This window comes from Heterocephalus glaber, unplaced genomic scaffold (assembly GCF_053883595.1).
Source record: "Heterocephalus glaber isolate CG9 unplaced genomic scaffold, H.glaber_assembly_v1.0 deba00001720, whole genome shotgun sequence".
Taxonomy (NCBI): Eukaryota; Metazoa; Chordata; class Mammalia; order Rodentia; family Bathyergidae; genus Heterocephalus; species Heterocephalus glaber.
In genome coordinates this window covers 13352829-13380004 of record NW_028258433.1, presented here as the reverse complement: position 1 = coordinate 13380004, position 27176 = coordinate 13352829, and the positions used below count along the sequence as shown (strand labels likewise).

The following is a 27176-nucleotide window of genomic DNA, read 5'->3' as shown; positions in this document are numbered from 1 at the left end:
GATGAAGTTAAAAGTTTTAAAAGAACAAATGTCAGCTTAGGTGTCAGCTTAGGTATTCACATACTGCTAATGTGAATGTAAAATGACAAAACTATTTTGGAAAAGAATATAGAAATTTCTTGTATTACTGTTAAGAACCAACAGCCCTGTTCTTAAGTTTTTTACTTAAGAGGAATGAAAACACATGTTCACAATATATTTGTACATACAAGTTGAGTATCCCTTAGCTGAAATTCTTGGGACCAGAGTGTTTCAGATTTTCGTTTGAAATCCACTTGATCTGCAAAGAGGATGGCTACTCCTTTTTGGGGGGGTTCCTGTCACATGGAGTATTGTTTTCCACCCTTTAACTTTCAGACTATGAGTTTCTTTTTGAATTAAATGTGTTTCTTGTATGCAACATATTGTTGGATCTTGCTTCTTGACCAGTCTATTCTTCTGCCAGTCTATTTCTTTGGATTGAATTGAGACCATTAACATTCATGGTTATTACTGAAACATATTGACTTATCATTGTCATGACTTTTTCTTTTTGTTGGCTTCTCCCTCTTTGTGTTTAATTTCTTGACACGCCTGGCAGATTCATTCTGCTGGGCTCCCTGGGGTTGTGATCCTCATTGTCTTTTCCTAGGATATTGTCCAAAATTTTTTGGAGTGGTGGTTTGGTATTTGTGAAGTTCCTAAGGTGTTCTTTGTCATGAAAGTATCTTATTTCTCCATCAATTTTGAAAGATAATTTTGCAGGGTACGTCAATCTGGGCTGGAGGCTGTTTTCTTTTAGGGCTTGGAATATGTCACTCCAAGTTCTTCTTGCCTTGAAGGTTTGTGTTGAGAAGTCTGCTGTGACTCTGATAGGCTTTCCTTTGTATGTGATTTGTTTATTTTCTCTAACTGCTTGTAGAACTTTGTTCTTCTGTTGAGTTTCTGGAATCTGAACAGTTATATGCCTATGTGTAGATTTTTTTTGATCAAGGCTATTTGGAGTCCTATATGCCTCACTTATCTGTATGTCAGGTTCTTTTCCCCTGCTTGGGAAGTTTTTGGCCATCACTTCTGTGAATAGTTTTTTTATGTCATCTGCACTCTCTCCTGTTTCTTCTTTGACTCCAGTCAGTCTTATGTTATTCTTCTTTGCGTCATCTAGCAGCTGCCGGGTTGATTTCTTGTAACTTACAATTTTAAAGCAATTTTTCTTTTCCTAGTCACTAATTGCAGTCTTCTCTTCTATCTGATATTTGGTCCTCACATTGGCTCATTCTGCTCTGTAGACTTTCAGTGGAGTTTTTAATCTCCTGGAAATCTATTTGCATCTGTTTTGTGGATTCCATTTGTTTCCTGTGTTGGGATTCCATCATGTTCCTCAGCTCCTCTCTAGATTTATTAATCATGTCTTGCACTATGACCACAATCTGTGCTATTATCGGAGAAATTATTTCTGATTTCATTTTTTCTAGATCCTCTTTTGTTGCCAGTTCAGTGAGTCCAAGCAGTTGAGTATCAGAGTGTTCCATCTCGTTTCCCTTTGTGGAGGTTGCTGTAGGTGATCTGGAAGTCTGGTTTTGAGACTTGTTTATGTGTCTTCTCGTTTTTGATGGGGGGTGGGGGTGGGGGCGGCGGCTGCTGCTGCTGCTGCTGCTGGTGCCTGCACAGCTGACCTCCCGTGTGTTGGTATGGGTGGTACGGCGGCCCTGAAGCCCCTTCTTGTGTGTTGGGAGCGGCTCACCTCCTGTGTGCTGGTGGGGGGTGGTTAGGTGGCCCGGACATTAGCTTTTTCTTGAGCAAATGGTTCCTACTTTGCAGGATATGTGCTGTTTAGCATAAGATTACCTAAAGAGTTTATGAATACTTGTTTAATTAAAGTAGTGGAATTTCTGTTTACTTAAGTAATTACGTGTTCTGTGCACAAGTCCTGTACTGTTTAGATTTGAACCTTCAGTATTGTCACCCAATCTATTCAACTTTGTTGTTGAGCTTAAGTTTGGACAAATTAACATCTGAAGTGTAGGTTTCCTCATTTGTAAGGTGAGAAGAGTAATTCTTGGAATTGTTGAGGGTTAGGTGATCAGGATTGCCATGTAAAACAAAGATTATTGTCTCATCTCTCATCTGTCATTTTATTTGTAGAGATTTTTCAGATAGAAGTGAGAAAGGAAAAAAGTCCTTATATATTCTTCCTGTATAAAAGATTGAGCCAGTGGTTCCCAAATTGATTCCCCCAATTTGGCAATCCAGGAAACATTTTTTGTTGTCATAATTTTGGGGAAGGTGTTTGGTATGCTACAGTGCTCTCAGGATTAGAGATCAGAGATGGTGCTAAACATCCTACAATGCATGGGACTAATCCGCCACAAAAAAGAATTATCTGGACCCAAATATCAAGGGTGTTGAGATTGAGCAACCTTGCTCTAGGCAAAATTACTATTTTTCTGCAGGAAAATCCCTTTTAAAGAACAACAGCATAGCTTAAAAACTTTTTATTTGTTGTTTGCAGAGTGACTTCAAGTAGTTGGAACAAGCAAATGAGAGAATTACAAATTTAGTTACTATTATCTTTACTGCATCTAAAACTTACAGGAATGAATTGGGCCCTAGGCTTTTGGTATATGATTGTCTGGGAGAGCCATGCAAGTTAGATTGGTAGGAGGTCAGACAGGAGCTTTTATTTTTACAAGATGGCAGAGGTGCCCTGATTCCTTTCTTGAACATTCTGCATATCCTTGCTTTCATTTTTTAACAACCCAGCTACTGTATTGTTTGGGAGTTATCTAGGTATAGTGAGAGATTCTTTCTCTCCCTTATCCCCCAATCCCCAGCTCAGACAAAGCAGAAAAATCTTTCTGGAAATAAGTTTAAATACATTTATTAGTCAGTACTGCTTTTGGGTTTTGTAGACAAAATAATTCATCCTCTTGTTATGCTAGTTCCTCTACCATTTCCCACATGTTCACACCCCCACTTCTCTATAGCCCCACTCCTCCTTTTACAGTGTAAACATTTTGAGGCCCTGTCCTGTGTGCACTGTCCCTGGGGAATGGCTGGGTGTGGAGCCGAATGGCCGGATTGTACTGTGAACAGAAGGTGGCCAGCTCTGCAGTCCTTCTCCACTGTATATGGTGTTTGCAGGTGAGCCACAAATGACAGTCTTACACTAGTATGCATTCTCTTTGATAGGTTTTGCGTCAGTAATACATCTCTGACAGGAAGATTTCTTACGTAGTATAAAGTGTTACATTCACATCAGTTTTCAAAGAGCAGTTGCCTAAGTTCTTCGGTTGTTTTCTCTCATTTCCATTTTTATTACCACCTTAGGTGAGTCTTTTTTTTTTTGTATTAAATTATTTTATTGGTACATTGTAGGTATATAACACAATTACATTTCTCATTGGGAATTGTACCTTTACATAATGCATCTTGGTTCTTATTTATTCCCCATTCCTAGCCCTCCCTTCACGCCCTCCACCCTTCCCTATTTACAAAGACTTTATTTCCATTTTTTCCATTTCTCATCATTTTTCCTTTCCCTTCTTTCCTTTCCCCTGCCCCTCCCACTACCCCTACCCCTTTGGACCTTTTCTTCCTATTTTACATTATTGATTATTCCTTCTAATCATTGGTACATTTTAGGTATACAATATAATGACATTCATCATTGGAAATTTGCACCTTTACATAGTCTCTCTTGGTTCTTATTTTTCACCCTTGCCCAGCCCTCCCTTCAACCCCTCCAGTCCTCCCTATTTACAAAGATTTTGTTCCTATTTTTCCATTTTCTCATATTAATCCCATTCCCTTCTATCCTTTCCCCTAGCCCTCCCACTTCCTTCCCCTTTGCCCCTTTTCTTCCTATTTCACATGACCTATTATACATTTAGTCCTTATTTACACTTTCAGTTTCTCACACCAGAGAAACTATTCAGTATTTATACATGTGTGTCCTATTTATTTCACTTAAGTGTATCGCCTCAGTGTGCATCCACTTAGCTATAAATGTCTCTAATTTCTCATTTTTTATGGCTGAGTAGTATTCCATTTTATAAAACACATTTTCTTTATCCATTCTCCAGTTGATGGGCATTTGGGCTGTTTCCAAGTTTTAGCTATTACAAACTGTGCTGCTATGAACATGGGCACACATATATCACTGTGGTATGATTCTTTTAATTCTTTGGGGAAGATCTCCAGCAGTGGAATAGTGGGGTCAAATGGGACTTCCAGTCCTAGTTCTTTGAGGTATCTCCATACTGATTTCCACAGTGCTTGCACCAGTCTACACTCCCACCAGCAGTGGAGCAGGGTTCCTCTTTCCTCACAGCCCCACCAGCATTTGTTATTGGTTGATTTCATGATAGCAGCCATTCTTTCTGGAGTGAAGTGGAATCTCAGTGTTGTTTTCATTTGCATCTCTCGAATGACCAGTGATGTTGAACATTTTTTCATGTATTTATTTGCTATTTCTACTTCTTTGTGTGAGAAATGTCTGTTCATTTCAGATGCCCATTTTTGGATTGGGTCTTTAAATTTGGGAGGTCTGATCTTTTTAAGTTCTTTATAGATTCAAGATAGTAGACCTTTGAGGAAGAGCAGGTGAAGATTTTTTCCCATGTTGTGGGTTGTCTCTTCACACTGCTGGTGGTTTCTCTTGCTGTGCAGAAGCCTTTTAATAAGAAGAGATCCCATTTGTTGATTGTTTGTGCTAGTTCATGGGCAGCTGAGGTTTTGTTCATAAAATCTTTTCCTACACCGATGTCTTCAATTGTTCTACCTAACCTCTGTTCCAACTGGTTCAGAGTTTCTATTTTAATATTTAGATCTTTAATCCATTTTGATTTTAGTTTAGTGCATGGTGAGAGATACAGGTCCAGTTTCAATCTTTGTCAAGTTGAAGCCAAATTTTTCCAGCACCAGTTATTAAAGAGGCTATCTTTCCTCCAGTGAGGTTGTTTGGCTCTTTTGTCAAAGATAAGATGGCTGAGGTGTGTCTGGCATTGTTTCTGCATCTTCTAATCTGTTCCACTGGTCCTCAGGTCTGTTTCTTTGCCAGTACCATGCTGTTTTTATCACAGTAGCTTTGTAGTAGAGTTACAGGTTGGGGATTGTGATACCCCCTGCCATGTGTGTGTTACCGAGAATTGCTTTTGCTATTCTGGGTCTCTTCTTGTTCCAAATGAATTTTTGGATTGTTTTCTCAAGGTCTATGAAGTATGCTGCTGGGATCTCAATTGGAATTGCATTAAATCTATATAGCAGTTTTGGAAGTATGACCATTTTCACTGTATTAATCCTTCCCACCCAGGAGCAGGGGATGTCTGTCCATTTTCTGATATCATCTTTAATCTCTCTTTTCTGAGTGCCATAGTTTTCAGAGAAGATGTCTTTGATTTCTTTCGTTAGGATGATTCCTAGGTATTTCAGTTTTTTGGATGCTATTGTGAAAGGAATTATTTACCCTATTTCTCTCTCACTGAGTCTGTCATTTGTGTAGAGGAAAGCTATTGATTTTTGTGTGTTGACCTTGTAACCAGCTACTTGACTGAATTTGGTTATTAAGTCTAGAAGACTTTTGATGGAGTTCTTGGTGTCTTCTATATAGAGTATCATGTCATCTGCAAATAATGACGATTTGACTTCTTCATTTCCTATCTTTATTCCTTTTATTTCTTCCTCTTGTCTAATTTCTGTGGCTAATGTTTCCAGAACTATATTGAACAAGAGTGGTGATAGTGGACATCCTTGTCTTGTTCCCTATTTTAGTGTGAAGGATTTCAGTTTTTGACCATTTAGTATGATATTGGCTGTTGGTTTATCATAGATGGCTTCTATCAGTTTGAGGTAGAGACCATCTATTCCAATTTTTTGTAGGGTTTTTATCATAAATGCATGTTGGATTTTGTCATATGCTTTTTCTGCGTCTATGGAGATAATCATATGGTTTTTGTCCTTGGCTCTATTGATATAATGTATTACATTGATTGATTTGCGTATGTTGAACCATCCCTGTGTCCCTGGGATGAATCCCACTTGATCAGGGTGTATGATCTTCTTGATGATCTTCTGCATTCTATTTGCCATTATCTTATTAAGGATTTTTGCATCTATGTTCATTAGTGAGATTGGCCTATAGTTCTCTTTTTCAGTTCGGTCTTTCTCTGCTTTGGGGATGAAGGTGATGCTTGCTTCCAGGAATGAATTTGGGAGTATTGCTTCCCTTTCAATTTCATTGAAGAGTTTAAACAGTAGTGGCAGCAGTTCCTCTCTAAATGTCTTGTAGAATTCAGCAGTGAAGCCATCAGGGCCCAGGCTTTTCTTAGTTGATAAGTTTTTAATTACTTTTTCAATTTCATTGGTTGATACTGGGTTGTTCAGAATTTTTAGGTCTTCTTCGTTCAACTTTGGTAATTCGTATGTATCTAGGAATCTGTCCATTTCTTCTGTGTTGTCCATCTTATTGGCATATAGGTTCTGGAAGTAGGTATTGATGATCATCTGGATTTCTGCTGGGTCTGTTGTAGTTTCACCCTTTTCATTCCTAATTGCATGGATTTGGGCCTTTTCTTTCCTTTTTCTGACAAGGTTGGCCAAAGGTTTGTCAATTTTGTTGATTCTTTTGAAGAACCAACTCTTGGCTTCATTGAATTTTTTGTATCATTCTCTTAGTCTCCATTGCATTGATTTCTCCTCTGATCTTTATAATTTCCTCACTTGTATGAGCTCTAGGGTTGTCCTGCTCTTCTTTTTCTAGAAGCTTGAGGTTCAGCATCAGATTGTTTAATTGGGCTCATTCTGTTTTCCTAATATGCGTATTCACTGCTATGAATTTCCCTCGTAAGAGTGGGTTCGTTGTGTCCCATAGATTCCGATAGGTTGTATTGTCATTGTCATTTAATTGAAGGAACTGTCTGATTTCTTCTTTAATTTCCTCTGTGACCCATTGGTTATTCAGAAATGTGTTGTTCGATTTCCACGTGTTTATGAAATTTTTTGAGTTTCTTTTGCTGTGGATCTCCAATTTCATCACACTATGGTCTGATAATATACAGGGGATAACTTTGTTTCCTTTGCACTTACTTAAACATGTTTTATGTGTGAGTATGTGGTCTGTTTTGGAGAATGACCCATGTGCAGCTGAGAAGAATGTGTATTCTGATTTTGTGGGGTGGAAGACTCTGTAAACATCTGTTCATTTGTTCAAGAGTTTGATTGAGTTCTAGTATTTCATGACTTATTTTTTGTCTAGTTGATCTATCTGTGACAGTGGGGTGTTGAGGTCCCCCACTTCAATTGTATTAGTGTAATATGACTTTTCATGTCCATTAGTATTTGTTTTATATAGTTGGGCACACTAGTGTTTGGTGCATAGATATTTATGATTGTCATCTCTTCCTCTTGGATTCTTCCCTTTACAAGGATGTAGTGTCCTTCTTCATCTCTCTTCATCAGTGTTGGTTTGAAATCTACTTGATCTGCCAAGAGGATAGCTACTCCTTTTTTTTGGGTTCTTGTCGCATGGAGTATTGTTTTCCACCCTTTAACTTTCAGTCTATGGGTTTCCTTTTGAATTAAGTGTGTTTCTTGTATGCAGCATATTGTTGGATCTTGCTTCTTGACTCATTCTGCCAGTCTGTTTCATTTGATTGTTGAATTGAGACCATTAACGTTGATGGTTATAACTGAAACGTATTGACTAGTCATTGCCATGACTTTTTCTTTTTGTTGGGTTCTCCCCATTTACATTTAATTTCTTGTCGTGCCAGATGGGTTCATTCTGCTTTGCTTCCTGGGGTTGTGATCCTCAATGTCTGTTGCTAGGATATTGTGTAAAATTCTTTGGAGTGCTGGTTTGGTATTCACGAAGTTCCTAAGGTGCTCTTTGTCATGACAGTATCTTATTTCTCCATCAATTTTGAAAGATAGTTTTGCAGGGTACATCAATCTGGTTTCGAGGCTGTTTTCTTTTAGGGCTTGGAATATGTCACTCCAAGGTCTTCTTGCCTTGATGGTTTGTGTTGAGAAGTCTGCTGTGATTTTGATGGGCTTTCCTTTGTATGTGATTTGTTTCTTTTCTCTGACTGTTTGTAGAACTTTGTTCTTCTGTTGAGTTTCTGGAATCTTAACAATTATAAGCCTATGTGTAGATTTTTTTTGATCAAGGCTATTTGAAGTCCTATATGCCTCACTTGTCTGTATGTCAAGCTCTTTTCCCCTGATTGGGAAGTTTTTTGCCATTATTTTTGTGAAGAGATTTTTTTATGTCATCTCCACTCTCTCCTCTTTCTTCATTGAGCCCAATCAGTCTTATGTTATTCTTCTTTGCATCATCTAGCAGCTGCTGGATTGATTTCTCATGTTCCCTTATAATTTTAAAGCAATTTTTCTTTTCCTGGTCATTAATTGCAATCTTATCTTATGTATATGAAATTCTATCCTCACATTGGCTCATTCTGCTGTGTAGACTTTCAGTGGAGTTTTTCATGTCCTGGAAATCTATTTGCATCTGTTTTATGGATTCCATTTGTTTCTTATGTTGGGATTCCATCATGTTCCTGAGATCCTCTCTAGATTTATTAATCATGTCTTGCACTAGGGGCACAATTTCTCCTGTTATCTGAGAAATTATTTCTGATTTCATTTTTTCCCGATCCCCTTTTGTTGCCAGTTCAGTGGGTCCAGGTGGTGGAGTATCAGAGTGTTCCATCTCATTTCCCTTTGGGGTTGCTGTAGGTGATCTGAAAGTCTGGTTTTGAGACTTATTTACTTGTTTTCTCATTTCGACTGGGGGGGGGGCTGTTAGCAGCTGCATGGATTACCTCCTCTGAGCTGGGAGAGGTGGGACAGGGACTGGGAGCAGCGGTAGGGATGGTGACCCAAAAGCCCTTTCCTGTGGGCTGGGAGCAGTGGGAGGGTTGGTGGCCGGGAAGCCCCTTCCTCTGGACCAGGAGCAGTGGGATGGCGGTTCAGAAGCCCCATCTCTGGGCCGGGAGTGGTGGGAGAGATGGTGGCCCGGAAGCCCCTTAGGTGAGTCTTTGAGCAGCTTATGTGGGTGGAGCTCTTGACCCATGAAGGTTCTCCATGCCCTCCCATGCCTCCTCCTCCACACCAGTCTTATACCTACCCACTTCAGGGCATTGCAACTTCTCTTATTTCTATTTGAAGACTTCTGTGAAAATTTCTTGAGCTTCCAGCATCCACAGCTTTGTGTGAACGTAGAGTTTGCTTCACTTTCATCACTGTCGTAAGAGGCATGTATTTGCAAGCAAGGCCATTGCTGTGTTCTGGAAATCTGACATCCCCAGGGGCGTATTCAGCAAAATGCTCAGCAGAGCCTGTCTTCACATCTTTACTCAGTGAGTTGCTGCTCCTCTTGTACCTCCTGGGGCACCTTTTTCTCCTCCCAGGCTGCTTCCTATAGGAAGCCTGTCTTCATCTCCTCCCCAGGTGAATGGGATCTCTTTACCCTTTGATTCTCCATAATAGGCATACTCTACTAAGGACCTTCCTGTGGGTTAGTCCTTTACTCTCTCTCAGTGAACTGCAGGCTCTGAAGGGCAACATTCCATTCACTACTCCTTCCTTGGTCTTAGAAGCCACGTATGTGTAGTGCGTTATGCTTGGTGGGTGAATGGAACAAACAGTTAAAATATAACAAGTCATAATTTTAATAGGGGGAAGTAAAAATAATGTATTCTTTTGTATTATGTCTTATCTCATTTTACATTAATACTCTTCCATAAATTGTATCATGATGATGATGCCACAGGTTCTTGTCTGGTTAGATATGTTCTTCTAGTGCAACCTTTTAAATTAGTAGCTCCTTAATTACCTGGGTCACTGCTGTCATTGTACTAGACTAACCCTAAACTCACCCTTACTGTTAAATATAGAAAAAGGAAATAACTTTTCAGAGTATTCCAGTTTTTCTCTGCCACTGAACTATAGTGGCAGGAAAACAAATTTCAAGAAAAGTTGACAGGCATACCATTGTTAATTAAATAGTGGACTGTTGGTAAAAATGTGTACTTGCAACTTGGAAATGATGCTGAGTATGGTGCTTCCAAAATTTTAGTCTTGTCTGTAATCTCCAGTTTATAGATAAGCATAAATGTTTTTTGAACCATACACTTGGCAGTTCCTCCTACTGTAAGGTTACTAGTTGCTGAAGAAGTTCATAGACAAAGAATGGTTAAGAGCTCTGGGTTTTGTGAGTCACATCACTTGGATGGAATTCTCCCTTCAATAATTAGCACCTTTGTCACTTGGGCAGTTGACTTTACTGCATTGTATTTTTCTCATCTGAAAATGTAAATGATAACTTATAGGTTGTGAGAAATGAGTATAATTTGAAATGTGTCCTTGAGCTGTGTTTGGTGCGTGGGAAGTGTTTGGTAAATGGTAGCTATTATCGTTACCTTAGCATGAACAATATATATATACTACATATATTATATATTGTATATATATTACATATTATATATATTATATATATATGTATATGGCAGGCACAAAATAGTAAGCTGATGTCTAAATTTAGAGTTGGTTAAAATTTGATAGGAAGGCTAAAGCCAGGCTGAGGTTCCTAGGGAGACTTGTAGGCTTTTGCACTAGGATCAGTGGTCATTGCTTACTGCTACCTGCATTGACCTGGGGATTGTATTGATTTTTTGAATCTGTCTCTTCTTGTGAAGAAGTTCTCAATCTTTATGTCTGGTTTCCTCCTTGATAAATTAGGGTAATAATGGAGGGTTGTTGTGAGAATCCTGTGAGTTAATATGTGTAAAGTGCTTAAAAAACAGTGCCTGGCACATAAGTGATGGTATCGGAAGTGTCATTGTTTATAATTACTGTTCTGTATTCACCATATATTCTGGGCCAATCATGGCACTAAGCTTGTTGAAGACATTACAGTATTTCATTTTCATAGTAACTTTTCAAGAACAGGACCTCATTTTACAGAATAAGACCTTGCCCAAGACTGTATAGCTTTTTATGCCAGAGATTTAGCTGATCCTGCTGCTTTTTCTGTGGGTATACCCTATGGTGGGTCTATGATGTGCATGCTTTGGGTACCCAGGGAGGGGACAGCTGCGACAGTACAGTATGTCTTCATGACTTGGCACCACTGTCAGGCCCCTGACAGTGGGCAGGGTGGGCCCTCAGCGGAGGGCAGAGGATTTAGTGAAGCCAGCATCACTATTAGAGTGTGTGCCTGATGGCCAGAGGCCCTTCCTGTAGAAGGGACCAGCGCTCCTTAGTTGTAGAGGGCAGTGATTAGTGGAATTGCTCTGACATGATATCTTCTAAATTTTTTCCCCAGTACTGAGGATTGAACTCAGGGCTTCACACTAAGGTACATTTCTAGCCCTTATTATTATTATTATTATTTTAAATTTGAAGACAGGGTCTTACTGACTTGCTTGCCCAGGTAGAACTTGAATTTGTCATCCTCTTGTCTCAGCCTCCCACAGTGCTGGGATTACATGTGTGCACCTCCATGCCTGGCTTCTTCTAAGTTTTCATCTGTAAAAATGCTCTGCCAGAATTGTTCTGAAAATATTTTCAGTATGGGTTTAACAGAGTATTTGTTCAAGGATTATAAACTGATTGCAGAAATGTCAGTAGTGTTTCACAAGAGGTTGTGAAACTGAGTAAAGACAAAACTGACCCAGATTAAAAAAAAAAAGTCCTCAACTGTGTCTATGATGTCTTCTTCTCCCCACAGTTGGCAGTATTAAACTGTGAAGTGAGTCTTTAAAAGTTGTCCTCTGTGTTAAAGGGATCTTTATTAGAAACATTTAATTTCCCCTTAAATATTAAAAGAAACTGGTAATGAATGGATGTATGGTTTTGTAAAGCTGCAGATATTTAGTAGCCTGCAAGAAAATTTGCTGTCAGTTCACTCTTTTCTGTCTTCCTAGGAACTGAGGAAGCAAAATGATAGGAAATAATGTTTTTCTAAACTTTTTTTAGTGAGTGTGGATGGAGGCCTCTTGGCTTCTTTATTGGGAGGCTCTTTTGTAAGCTCCTCCTGTGTCTGATAATTTCATCTCAGGCAGGTAGAACAATGCCAGATGCCCCACAGGGAAGATGTTTTATATGTGTAATTGGCTATGAATCATAAATGATGTGAGTTAGGTGTAGAGGTTTAGGTTTTAGTGAACGTTGCTAAGTTGAATTTGTAGAGATTTTTGTTTTATTTGGGACTAAAGCCACCTTTCTTAATATACTTACAGTGATTTACAAATTGTGTGTTTTCTCCTGCAGCTTCCTAGGTTTGTATTCAGTTTGTTGAATATAGTACTGTTTATTTGTTAATATCTAAGTGAGGTTTGTTTTACCTGTATAGCAAGGTGATTATTATGTGTGCTTGTTATGTGAGTCTTGTAACAGGAACTGGTTAAATTGCTGAGTTCTCTCTTGCAGATGACTCCAACACAAAGCCATGCTTTATGGTGTCACTGTGAAAGCTCTTTGTCATGGGCAGCTTTATTAGAAAAGTGAAACTTCCTTTAATTTTGCTGTAAAATAACATGAAATCTCAAGTTTTGATATTCTGTCATAAACCTAAGTGTGGGCTAATAATTTGATATTCAAGAACTAACTTTTTTGTGAATGTTTGTTTGGTGTAGTACTTCATAACTTTTTATGACTCTGAGTGTGTGACAAAGTATGTACAATGTGCGTTACTACTGATGTATCCCTGTGCTAAGGGACATTTGACTTTCTAGTATTGATTATAAAGAGACTTTGAGTTCTTTTGCCATTTGAAAGTAGGTATCTTTTAGTAGATTGGGTAAAGATATACTCATTTTTTTCATAGGTTTTATTGAAATTTTCACATACAGTTCATCCATTCAGTTAGTTTTTAATATTCACAGTTTTTGAATATATTCATCACTTCTGAAAGAAACTCATGCCCATTACTAGCCACTCCATCCATCCACCCCCCAAGCCCTAGGCAACTACTCCTCACCTTTCTGTGTCAGTTAATTTACCTCTTCTGGACATCTCACATAAATAGTGTCATATAATATATAGTAGTCTTTGCTGGCTGGTTTCTTTTTAACATTTTCAAGGTTCATCCTTAGCTTAACATTTTCAAGGTTCATTCATGTTGAAGCATTCCTTTTTATTGATAAATAATAGTCCATTTTATGGAAGCAACTACATTTTATTCATTCATTTATTAGTTCATGGACATGTAAGTTGTCCACAGAGTTTATTGGTGTTATTATGAATAATGTTGCTGTGATCTTTCCTGTGCAGCTTTTCTTTGCACATATGTTTTTATTTATTTTTTTTATACCTGGGATCAAACTCAGGACATTGTGCTTTCGAGGCAGGTTCGGTGCTGCTGAGCTAAATTCCCAGCCCATGTTTTCATTTTTCTTGGCTTGGTTTTCTACCTAATTTCTGGGTCACATGCGCTACTGTATGTGTAACTTTTTTCTTTTTGGTGGTACTGGAGCTTGAACCCAGGGCCTCACTCATGCTAGGAGAGTGCTTTAGCACTGAGCTACATTTCTCACTCTTCAAAATTTTTATTTTTAGATAGTTGTTGCTAAGTTTCCCAGAATGGCTTTGAACTTAAGCTCCTTCTTCCTCAGCCTCCCAAGTAGTTGCAGTTACAGGTGTTTAACCTTTTGAGGAACTACTGCACTGTTTTCCAAAACAGCTGTGTCATTTTACTCCTTTTATGTAACATTTAAGGATCTCTGCGCCACTTGTTAAAGAACCACTCTGGTGGGTATGAAGTGTAGTATCTTGCCATGGTTTTGTTTCCCATTTTCTTGTGACTAATGAAGTTGAGCATCTTTAGTGCTTATTGGAAATTTTTTCTTTGGAGAAATATCTGTTCAGATCATTTGCCCATTTGTAAATTGTATTATTACTGAGTTTTAAGAGTGTATTTTTACATTTCTATGTATAAGCCCTTCTTATCACACACATGATTTACAAATGATTTTTCCAGTTTTGTGGGTTGTGTGCCCCCCAGGCCTTACAGGAGGGTTGAGCCCACGGTCTCACACAATGGCGGGTAAGTGCTCTGTCACCAAGTTACATCCCCAGCCCTTTTTATTTTATTTTGAAACAGAATCTTGTTGAGTTGCCCATCCTGGCATGGAACTTATGGTCCTCCTCCTTCAGCCCGCAGGTAGCTTGGGATCACAGGTGTGCACCACCACACCTGGCTCTATGAGTGGCTTTTTATTATTTTGATGATGCTACACTGCCCTTTTAAAAAAACTGTGTTAAAATACACATAAAATAAACCATCTTAACTAATTTAGTTGTACTTGTTCAGTAGTGTTAAGTATTTAACATTATGGTACAACCATTATCACCAGCCAGAACTCTTCATTTTGTAAAATTGAAGCTCTGATTCCATTAAACATTAAATTCCCATTTTCTCCTCTACTCCTTGACAACTACCATTCTACTTTCTGCTCCTACGAATTTGACTGATGTAGGTACTTTATAATGGATACTTTCTAGTGGAATGGTACAATATTTGTCCTTTATGATTGGTTTCTTTTACTTAGCATAATGTCTCTCAGGTGTGGCACGTATCATTTTATTGTTTGTATATATCTCATTTATTTGTTGGTGAACACGGGTTGCTTCATCTTTTGGCTGTTATGAATAATGCTACTGTGACCGTGGGTATGCAAATAAATATTGGTAGTGTTCTTTGAAGCACAAAACTTTTAATTTTTATGACATCCAGTTTTTTTTGTTGTTGCTGTTGCTTGTGCTTTTTGTGTAAGAAACTGTTGCCTAATCCAAGGTCACAAAGATTTATGTTTGTTTTCTTTTAATAGTTCAGTATGAGGTCTTAGGTTTGGATATTTGATCCTTTTGAGTTAATTTTGGTATTTACTATGAGGGCACATCCATGTTTTATTGAATGGTGGCTCTAAACTTAAACTGGAGAAAAGTTGAAGTATAAAACCTTGTAGTGGGGTTTTCTTCTCCAAGACACTGCTCACTGCTTCAGGACCCCAATCCAGTCTGTGTTGGTTCTACTCCAGTGAGAACTCTGGGGCATGCTTTGGCAATAATTAGTTTATACGTGTTTCATTTTTATTTGCAACAATGGCTAATTCCTTTTCATGTAGCCTCTCCTACAACATAATTTATGTTAGGCAGAAAATTCCCCTGGCACCTTTCTGGGGTGCTTAGGTGATGCCTGTATGGAGGCCTTTTGCCTTCCTGTCTTGTCCTGAATCCTTTTGCAACATAGTGCCCAGAGGGAATCTTGGTGTTGTGTCTCAAAATGTCTTCCCTTCCATTTAAGAAATTAAAAAGGTATCAACAAAGAGAATGACAGAGTTCTGTTGTCAAAGCATGTGGCCTTCACAGTACTTAAAGGGAAAAATAGATCATTTTAGGTTCTTTTCTATGGTTTGCAGACCATCATCACAGGACAAGCCTTTCCTGGCTTTTCTAATGTTGACAAATAACTTGCTCTATAGTAGAAACAAAAGGAAAAAAATAAAAGAGCTCTAGACTTTTTCAGAAGATTCCCCTTGGCATGCCTGTAAAAACTACACCCAGATTTCTGTGTAATCAGAGATTCTCAGAGTTTCAGTTCCCCTTGCTCTTTAATTAGTAGTGGTTGAATTCCTAGAACAAAATGCCCAGCATTGTGGCAGGACTGGGGTTCCTGGCTGGGTTACTGACATTTTAAACCTTTTCTGATTTTTTTTGGGAGGTAGAAGGACAAAAGGTACTATCAGTTTTTTAAAAGTAGTGGGCATTATTTAATAATAGTAAATGCGATGTAATTAAAGGTTACTATGCTGTTTATTGATGGGTTTGAGTGCTGAGTGCAAGGAAAACATAAACCTGGCTACTGATTCTGTCCAGAATCTTCCTGACTGCTGGTTCTCATCTGTATTCTAGGTCCTCTGATTTGAGAATGTTATTGAATTGTCCTAAACCCTCTCATCTGGAGCTTCTTACAGAGCCCAGTGCCCTATAAGGAATCCTTAGATCTATGGTCTCCTCCCAGGTTTTAGCCAAGACCCACAACCACTGGTGAGCATATGCCTCATCTATCTATACAGTTTGTGTGGTCTGAGGCAGCTCATCATTTCAACTACTTCTTAGTGTTTGTTGGCTAGGCCTCTGGTTTAAAATGTTCACAACAGGGCTGTGATTTGTATGACTTGCTGCTGGGCAGCTCTGAACCACAGAGATTAAAGCCAGTGAGGACATGTTAACTGTAGTTCAACACTTTACGGAATTCAAATATTGAACTCTTGATGAGCAGGACTTTGACTGTCACATAAAAGATGGATGCACAGGCGGGATCTGTTTTTGTGGCGAGGCACCTTGGGAACAACTTTGTGAAGAAGATTGAGCGTGCAGGACTTTAGACAGGTGGAGGTAATGACACTTAACGTGTTTTGTATTATTTCAGTGTACAAAGTACAGGGTTGGCACCTCTAATGTTAAAATCAGAAATATGAAACTTTAAGCATTAACGTGGCACTCAGAAAGCAAGCTTCAGATTTTGAAGCATTGCAGATAGGGCATACTTAACTTGTACATTCTGTGTCCCTTGCTGATCCACAACCACCCCGAAGTTCTCTTTTTTACCTTGTCAGTATTTGGTCTTGTCCCCATTTCATAGATGAGGAGACAGGGCTTCTAACTGAGCATGTGACCTGGCACAACTAAGGTTGAGTTTAGATCATAAGAGAACAAATTCTACCAGCACTGTTCTAGGAAGTGGAAATAGCTTGAAGAGGACAAGCACAGGAACACAGCGAACGTGGGAGAGAAGGAAAAAAATGTATGAGAGGGCCAGCGCTGTGACATAGGTTGTTGAGAAGTTGTCAGAGCACCCAGGAGGATTTGCAGCACCCTGCAAGGTTTGTGTGTGTGTGTTTGTGTGTGTGTGTGTGTGTGTGCGTGAAATAGCTTTATTAAGGAATAACTGGCATATATAATCTGTATATAATTAAAGTATATGATTTGGAAAGTTTTGATGTATGCATATATTGCTGAAATATCACCACAATCCAGAAAACAAACATACCATCACCCTGAAAAATTTACTTGTGCTACCCCCTCAAAGGGGTTTTAAAAAACAAACTTTTTATTTTGAAATTATTTCAAAAGATAAGGTTAAAGAATAATAAAGAGAAGTTCTATAATACCTTTTATCCAGATTCATCAGTTTTTAACCTTTTGTTACATTTACTTCTCCCTCCCCCAACTGGGCTTGAACCCAGGGCATTGCACATGGTAGACAAGTGCTCTACCACTGAGCTATTAAACACTTCATCACTTTGTGTGTGTATGTTTAATTTTGAAACAGGGTCTCATTAAGTTACACAGGCTGGGGTTAAACTTGAGATCCTTCTGCCTCCAGCCTTCTACGTAGTTGGGATCACAGGTGTGTACCACCATACTGGCTTGCTTTCAGTCTTCAGGCATATATACCCATTTTTTCCCCACCCCCTTGAACACTTTGTGTATTTCCAAAAAACAAGAGTAATCTCTTACCGATCCATCATATGGCCACCACAAGAGGAAATTTATTGGTGGTGCAGTATTTTTACTCCATTTTTTCCATGTTTCAATTGTGTCAGATTTCCAGTAATATCCTTAATAGCAACTTTTTCTCCTAGCATAGAATCCATTGCATATGCTTCAGCATGGCCTTTCTTTAGTTGCCTTTAATCTGAACAGTTCCTCAGCCTCTGTTCATTTTTCATGCTGTTGACAACAAAGCGTTCAAGCCAGTGGTCTTATAGTGTCCAAGACTTTTGAGCAGTTGTGCGACCATGATCCATCTGGCTTGGGAAAGGTGAACACAGGCATGAATGAGATGGATTTGGATGCTGGGCAGAATTATTGGCAATGGCCTTCCAGTCAGATTTTGAGAGGCCCAGGTGGGTGAAAGCTGCAGAGGAGGAGGAAGTGTTGCCAGAACTGCTTGGATTTAGACAGAACTGCAGAAGAAAGCAAAGTCTTGGCAAGGTTCTTCTGCTCATGATCCACAGAATGAAAGAAGAGGGGGGAGGTGTAAAGAAAAGATGGGGAAAGTGCAGTTTTGGGTCATGTTGTGTACCCCTCTTAAGGGGAACATGGCATACTCCATTTAGAAAGGAAGTTGTGAAATTTTTGTTTTGGATACTATAGCCAGTTAGAAGTTCACTGTGTGTAGAGCAGTTGCTGTGGAGTTGCCCTTGGTCACGTGTTGATATCCTTAAATGGAGGAAAGCTTGTGGGATTGAGGCTGATTTTGTGGGGCAGAGTCTGCTGGACCTAGTTTAGGAAAATTCATGGATGGGGTTGGTGCAAGTGAAACTGGGTGTCTTTCAGAGAGTACGTGGAGATCTTGAGAATAGGCTTTGAAGGGGAGATCTTGGTGGAGTTTATCACCTTTGTTATGTAGTTTAGTTATTTTATGCATGTTTAATAACAGTTCACCAAATATGAAAAGTTACCTTTAGATCTATCTTATTTGCAGGATAGTGGAGTTAAGAAATTGTCCACATCTTGAGTAACATGGAATTCCATTTATCACCTCTGCAAAGGTGCACTTACACTTTCTTTGCTAAGCAGAAGCAGAAAATGTTTCAGCATGTGGGGCAGGAGCTTTCTCACTGATGTAAGAGAGCTGGAAATTAATAGGTTCATCACTTACATTAATCACCATAACTGCTTGAGACCAGTGTTCCTAGTTGGTTCCTTTGTAAGGAAACTTACCTATCTTGTCCTTCAGGGTTTAAAAAAAATTTTTTTTAAATGGTGTTAGCTGGGTGTAGTGGCACACACTTGTAAACTCAGCACTCTGGGAGACTGAGGCAGGAGGATTGCAAGTTGGAGCCCAACTTTGGCCATTTAGCGAGACTTCGTTTCAAAAATAAAAAAACTGGGGATGTAGCTCAGTGTAAAGTCCCTGGGTTCAAATCCCAGCATCCATCCCTGCCATCCTAACAGGGACAGAATAACAGAAAAACAAATTCTGTCCAGCTGACACCCTGCAAATAGGCTGTATTTTTAACTAATTCTACTTTTTAAAACATTGTAAAAAAAAATTGAGGGGTGAATGATACTGGGATTTTAACTCAGAGCCTTTGCACTGGGTTGTATCCCTACGTCTTTATTTACTAGTTTGAAACAGTCTTGCTAAGTTGCCCAGACTGAACTTGAACTTTCGGTCCTTCTGTCTCAGCTTCCTAGAGTGTTGGAATTTCAGGCACGCACCACCATGCCCAGCTATTACTTTGTCTTAACTGAGTATGTCATATAGTAGGCATTTTTCCTAAAATTGTCTTAGGTTTTAAAATAAAGAGTAAGGATAAAAAAGGATATTTTTCCTTGGTCTCAGGTCCCTGGTTCAGTACATCATTTAAGTTCTCATCTCAGTTTCAGTATCTGTAAAATAAAGTTACCACTGTCGTGGATTGCTTTTGACAAGGTATATGCCTAAGGCATGTGTTCAAATGGTAGTAGATAAGTCACATTTTCCATTAATTTACACTTAAAATATATTAAAGTGTAGCAGTTGCCTTATGTAGAATTATCACAGATCATATAGTCATTTTCTCCGTTGTGGAAGTTATACCACCATCTTTTTAATCGAATCTAAGCTAATGGAGATTTGATTATTATAAACAGCTGTTTCATATCTAAGTCTCCTGTTTCTTTTTCCCCCTCTTTTTTTCTAATATCGGGGCTTAAACCCAGGGCATAAACACTGAACTGCATCCCCAGCCCTTTATTGTACTTTTTGGAGACAGGATCTTTCTAAACTGCCTAGTCTAGATTCTGGCTTGCAGTCCTCCTGTTTTAGCCTCCCAGATTGTTGGGATCACAGGCGTGTACCGGTAATTCCATGTCCACCTTACATCTGAATTTTCTGCTGGGTTACCTACAGATTTTCTGCTCTCACTGTTCTGAAAGTTATGGTGAGACATTGTGAACACTTATCTAACAGTATTTAGAATTTGCAGGAAAAGTAGCCCATTAGCATTGGAAACTGCCAGCAGTATAAATTGTTGATACTATATTTATGTTATTTTCTTTAGGTGGAGAAAGTGATTCTTTGAATTAGAGTTTTTGAAGGACACATATTTAAGTACTTAATCATTAGTACATTTGTGCGTGTCATTTTGGTTCCAAATTATGGCAAGTAATAGTATGCTGAATTCAGGGTAGTCATGGCAGTGCTTTTACTTCTTTTTTTGAAGAGATACTTTGAATCCAGATTAACATATTTGTGTTTTTTTTTCAATTCAGTATGATAATTCTGTTGCATTAAAGCTTGAAGCAATTTTATCTTTACAAATAATCCATTTAAATCTATTACAATAAAAGCACTTTCATGATTTCTACTGACTTAAATTATTCAGTGAGAACTTTATGTATTATTAGACTTTCGGTTATTTTCTACTAGCATTTGTAACCATGTTTTATAAATGCTTGGCCAAGAACTGTAGCACATGAACCTTAATACTGAAATTGATAGTGTTAAGATTTCTACCTAGTAGGTTGCCGGAAATATTGTTATGTATATCTTAAAAAAAAAAAAACTAGCTGAAGAATTCTCAGTGAGATGATTTCCATTACTGAAGCACTACATTGTAAGTTCAAATGGTATGTTCCATTACATGTTTATTAAAAAAAAAGATACTAGGTTTAGGGAATGAGTATTTCATACACTTTAAATTTTTCAAGAAATAATTTTTTTAAGCAAAATATTTATTGGTCCATTTAGAGATACATAGTGATGACATTCATCACAGGGAATTTGTACCAGTATATGATATATCTTGCTTCTTTCTTTCCCCAACCCCCTGACTATGCACAAAAGCTTTGTTTCCATTTTTCCTTTGATTTTCTTTTTTCCTTGTCCTTTCTTTTCTTTCCCTCTCCCCCCTCCTTTGTTCCCCTTCCCATTTAAACATTTTCTTTCCATTTTCCAGCGTCTGTTGTACACTTTAGTTCTTACTTCCACTTTTGGTTTCTCACACCAGAGAAACAATGCAGTATTTAAACATGTGTGTTTGATCTATTTCACTTAAGAGTATGGTCTCAAGGTGCATCTATTTAGCTATAAATGTCTGAAGCTCTTCCTTCTTTATAGCAGAGTAGCACTCCATTGTATTAAAAAACCACATTGTCTTTATCCATTCCTTGGTTGATGGGCATTTGGGCTGTTTCCAAGAGTTAGCTATTACGTATTATGCCACTATAAATATGGATGTGTATATATCACTGTGGTATGCTTTTAATTCTTTTGGGAAGATACCAAGAAGGGGAATAGCTGGGTCAAATGGAACCTCCTGTTTTAGTTCTTTGGGAATCTCCATACTGATTTCACAGTGATTGCACCAGATTACACTCCCACCAAAGGAAAAGAGTTCCCTTTTCCCCACACGATCAAACTCAGGACCTTGTGCTTGCGTGGCAGGCAGCAGAACCACTGAGCTAAATCCCTGGCCCTGATTCATTTCTTGATAGCAGCCATTCTTTCTGGAGTGAAATGGAATCTCAGTGTTGTTTTAATTTGCATCTCTCGAATGACTAGTGATATTGAACATTTTTAAATGTATTTATTTGCTGTTTCTACTTCATCTCAGAAATATCTATTCATTTCAGATTCACATTTTTGGATTGGGTTTTTAAATTTGAGGAGTCTGATTTTTTGAGTTGTTTATATTGTAAATATTAGTACTTTGCTTGATGAACAGCCAGCAAAAATTTTTTCCCAAAATGTAGGTTGTCTGTTCACTCTGTTGGTGATTCATTCAGGTGGTTTCTCTTGCTATGGAAAAGCTTTTTAATAAGATAAGATCGTAGTTGTTGATTCTTTGTGATAGTTCCTATGTAACTGAGGTTTTGTTCATAAAGTCTTTGCCTACACCAGTGTCTTTGAGAGTTCTACCTATTCTATCTTCCAGCAAATTAAGTGTTTCTGTTTTAATATTTAGATCTTTGATCCATTTTGATTTGAATTTAATACATGATGAAAGATATGTGTCTAGTTTTAATCTTTGGCATGTGGAAAGTCAGTTTTTTCCAGCACCATTTATAAAGAGGCTTTTCTTCCAGTGAAAGTTTTTGGCTCCTTTGTCAAAGATAAAGTGCCTGAGTATGTCTGAAGTTGTTTCTGCATCATCCAATTTGTTCCATTGATCCTCAGGTCTTTTTTTTTTTTTTTTTTTTTTTTTAAGTAACCGCTTTGTAGTGTAATTTCAAGTCAGGAATTGTAATACACCCCTACCCTGCCTTTGTTACCCAGAATTGACTTTGCAATTCTAGGTCTCTTTTGGTTCCAAATGAATTTTAGGATTGTTTTCTCTAATTCTGTGAGATATGCTGTTGGAATTTTGATCGAGATTGCATTAAATTGGTGTAACAATTTTGGAAGTATGGCCATTTTCACTATATTGGTTCTTCCTATCCAAGAACAAGGGATGTCTTTCTATTTTCTGATATCCTCTTCAATCTCCTTTTTCAGAGTACTGTAGTTTTCAATGTAGAGGTCTTTCATTAGATTGATTCCTGGGTATTTAATTTTTTTGGATGCTATTATGAAAGGTGTTGTTTCTATAATTTCTCTTTCAGTGAGTTTGTTATTTGTGTATAGGAATGCTATTGATTTTTAAGTGTTGACTTTGTACCCAGTTATGCTATTGAATTTGGTTATTAAATCTAGAAGTCTTTTGGTGGAACTTTTAGGGTCTTCTGTGTAGAGTATCATGTCATCTGCAAGTAATGATAATTCAACTTCTTCCTTTCCTATCCTTATTCCTTTTATTTCTTTCTTTTTTCTAATTGCTCTGGCAAATGTTTCCAGAACTATATTGAATAAGAGTGGTGACAGTGGACATCTTTGTCTAGTTTTTTATTTTAGAGTGAAAACTTCCAATTTTTGTCTGTGTAATATAATGTTGGCTGTTGGTTTGTCATAGATGGCTTTTATCAGATTGAGATAAGGACCATCTATTCCAATTTTCTGTAGGGCTTTTTTCAGGAATGGGTGTCAGATCTTTTGAAACGCTTTTTCTGCATCTATTGAAAGGACCATATAGTTTTCGTCCTTGGCTCTGTTGATATAATGTATAATGTTTATTGATTTGCATATGTTGAACATCTCTGCACCCCCAGGATGAATCCTACTTGATCATGGTGTATAAACTTCTTAATGATTTGCTGCATTCTGTTTGCCAGTATCTTATTGAGGATTTTTGCGTCTATGTTCATTAGGGAGATTGGCCTGTAGTTCTCTTTTTTGGTTGGGTCCTTCTCTGGCTTTGGTATTAAGATAATGCTTGCTTTCAGGAATGAATTTGGTAAAAGGTGAAAGATTTTTTTTTTTTTTTTTTTTTTTTAGTTCTTTTATTTTGGTACATTTTAGGTATACAATTCATTTACGTTTATCATTGGGTGTTTATACCTGTACATGATATATCTTGGCTCTTATTTTTTTCCCCATTACCTGTGCGCCCTTCACCCCCTCCACCCTTCCCTATTTACATAGATTTCATTTCCTTTTTTTTTTTCTTTTCTCATAGTTTTTCCTTTCCCTCTTTTCCTTTCCCTTTCCCCTCCCTTCACTCCTTTGTCTTTGGACCTTTTTTCCTATTTCACATTATCAGTTATTCATTTTAATCATTTTAACCCTTGTTTACACTATCAGTCTCACACTAGAGAAACTATTCGATATTTACACGTGTGTCCTGTTTATTTCACTTAAGAGTATGGCCTTGATATGCATCCATTTAGCTATAAATGACTCTAGTTTTTCGTTCTTTATGGCTGAATAGTACTTCATTTTATAAAAAAACCACATTTTCTTTATCCAGTTTCCAGTTAGTTGATGGGCACTTGGGCTGCTTCCAGGCTTTAGCTATTACAAACTGTGCCGCTATAAACATGGGTGCACATATATCACTGTGGTATGATTCTTTTAATTCTTTTGGGAAGATACCCAGCAGAGCAATAGCTGGGTCCAGTGGGACCTCCAGCCCTAGTTCTTTGAGGTATCTCCGTACTGACATCCACAGTGGTTGTACCAGTCTGCACTCCCACCAACAATGGAGAAGGGTTCCTTTCTCCCCACAACCCCACTAGCATTTGTTATTTATTGATTTCTTGATAGCAGTCATTCTTTCTGGGGTGAGGCGGAATCTCAGTATTGTTTTCATCTGCATCTGTCAAGTGATGAGTGATGTTGAACATTTTTTTCATATATTTGTTTGCTGCTTTTACTTCTTTGAGAAATGCCTGTTCATTTCAGATGCCCATTTTTGAATTGGGTCTTTGAATTTGGGGGGGTCTGATTTTTTTCAATTCTTTATATATTCTAGATAGTAGTCCTTTGTCTGAGGTATAGCTGCTAAAAATTTTTTCCCATATTGTGGGTTGTCTGTTAGCTCTGTTGGTGGTTTCTTTTGCAGTGCAGAAGCTTTTTAATAAGATGAGATCCCAGTTGTTGATTCTTTCTGCTAGTTCCCATGCTGAGGTGAAAGATTTTTATGATCTGAAGAGAAACTAGAGTATACAAGAATGAATTTGGGAGTATTGCTTCCCTTTCAATTTCATTAAAGAGTTTGAGAAACAGGAACATTCGGTCTTCTCTAAATTTTAAGAAATAATTTGAGTGGCATTAAGAAACTTAAAAATATTAAACTGCTATGTAGTATTGTTCCTGACAAGTTGCCTGGCTAGCTGCCATTTAATTTATGATGAGATGGGGATTCTGGCCCTGGGATTCCCTTCCGTCCTCTTTTGTTCAGAATGCCATTCATATAATATGAATCAGAGCTACAGTGTAAAAAATGATAGTACGTATGTAATACTTTTTGATATTTGTATATTTTTCTTCTTTAGCACTGTTTTTAGATGTTATAAAGCAGTGGTGGCAAACCTGTGGTACCTGTGCTACAGCAGGCTGTTTGGATAATTGAAAACTCTAAAAGGTTTGCCATCACTGTTATAAAACAAGGCATTTTTGCAGGTTCTAGTAGTGTTTTATTTTGTTTTGTTTCATTTCAAGACATGGTTTCACTAGTATGTAACCCAAGACCTCAAACTTACAGTCCTGCTTCAGCCTCCGCCTTCTGAGTGCTGGGATTTCTCGGCAAGCACCACTATGCCCCTGCACGCACTGGTAGTTTTCTGTGAAGCACCTGGTGTGTCCATCCCTGAGTGGTCATAGGAACTTCCTGAGTGATGTATTTTTTGCAGCAGTATTAACAGCTTTGATCATGCTGTGATGATGGCTTGATTTCTCTTGGTAGTACTATCAGACTACAGTTGGCAGAACTGGACAGTATTCTCCTTTAGATTCCCTAAAGTGCACTAATAGAGGGCTCACCTGGTCTGTTTTTAGCAGAAGACTTTAATTTCCTGTGATCTGTTTTTGTTGGTGCTGGGGACCGAACCCAGGGCCTTCCACATAGTCAAGCACTCTACCACTGAGCTACATCCCCAGCCCACTAATTTTCCACTAATCTGGAAACTGTGCTTTGGTCAATGCAGTCTAAGACCACAACCTCTTTCAGTATTTCTATCACTCTGGTAGTTTATATTAGGGAAGATTACAGCCAGCAGACAAGTCTCTGCTTTCAAACACATTTGGCTAGGTTTCCCACACTTGGGAGAAAAAAAAAAAATCCATTGAACTTTCAGTTTTATGTTAAGTTTTAAATCCAGGACTCTAACTCGTGTGATTTCATTCTATTACTGATTTTGCTTATCTCCTTTTGTTTTTTGTTATTGGCAAGTTTTCTGGTTTGTCTTCTGGGTTTTCATGTGGTACAGACATACACGAAAGGGTTTCTTTTCTTTTTTTTTTGGTAGCAAAACATTTATTGGTACATTTTAGATATACATAATGATAACACTCATCATAGGGAATTTGCATCTATATGTGATATATCCTGCCCCTTCTCTTTTTCCCACCCTCAACCCCTTCCCTGTCCTACATACAAAAGCTTTGTTTCCAGTTTTTCCTTCTATTTTCACTTTTCCCGTGTACCTTCTAAAGGGTTTATTTTTGTACAGTAGTAGCTAATGGTTCCCAATGTCACTTTGGAAAAAAAGCTTTTGTTCATAGAGCAGCCTACTGATGATAGTTTTTACTGCCCCTCCCCTTTGAATCCAAAGCTTCTTATGTGCTAAATAAGCACTCTATCTCTGAGCTATACCTCAGCCCAGATATAGTCATAGTTTTGATAGTTGGAGAAATGTATTTCAATATAACGGTGGTTTTGTTTCTCAGAAGTTTTTAACTTCCATGTTCCTCTTCCCCTTTAATGGTATTTTATTGTTTATTTGTATTGGAGGACTCAGAAAAGGTGAATAAATGCTAATTAGGTGGGTTTTTTTTTTTTTTGGACACTAGGGATCAAACCCAGGGCTTTGGTGATCCTGAGCATGTGCTGTACCACTGGGCTACATTCCCAGGCTCAGGTGATTTAAAGGTATTCTTTCAGCTGATAATCTGGCTGGAAAAGTATGTTACCATAGCTGACTTAAAGTCGTACATAGATTGGCATGGACTTAAATCTTTGCATCACTCCTTTGAAACAGATGAATATATTAGATAACCTCTTGTCTGGAGAAGTTGTTTCTTACTAATGAGCAGAGCACCTATCCTCCTTCATACTTTATTAGAGCTCCATTGATTCTTGGGAGACGAGCAAAATAGGAATAAACTGGAAAACAACTTTTAAAAGGATTAAAATTAACCAGTAGTAATAATTTATAGCTGAGGCAATAGTGACATTGTGGGAGCTGGCAGAAGGTTTGATACTTCATTTGGTCTTTGACAGGAAAGAAAGAAACTCTGAGTGAGTTAGTCCTTCTCAGAATTGATGTCTCCTGAGAGTCTTCCTGAGACTGAGCTAGTTCACTTGAAAATGGTGGTGGTGGTAGATTTGTATAAGTCTAGCTCTTTCTACCCTTGCAAATTTTGAGATTTTAATTTTAGGATGAAAGGTAAGTCTTTAATGGAATATAGCCTGTTATTACATAAGAGAATGTCAAGTTCATTAATTATACAAATCTTATGTAATACTATATACAAAGTTACACAATGCTGAAGAATGACATTAGTCCATCAGCTATCTTTTGAGTGGCCCCAAACATACGTGATGACAATCTCACCAAGTGCCTAGGGCTTTAAGGAGTGGGAAGAGTCTGGGTTTGTA

The 27176-nt window shown here is 38.1% G+C and overlaps 1 protein-coding gene across 1 annotated transcript in view; it reads left to right on the top strand.

The window, feature by feature from the left end:
- The window catches only part of Foxo1 (forkhead box O1), a 113231-nt gene that overhangs the window by 23895 nt on the left and 62160 nt on the right, over positions 1–27176 (top strand). The gene's annotated exons all lie outside the window — the stretch shown is intronic.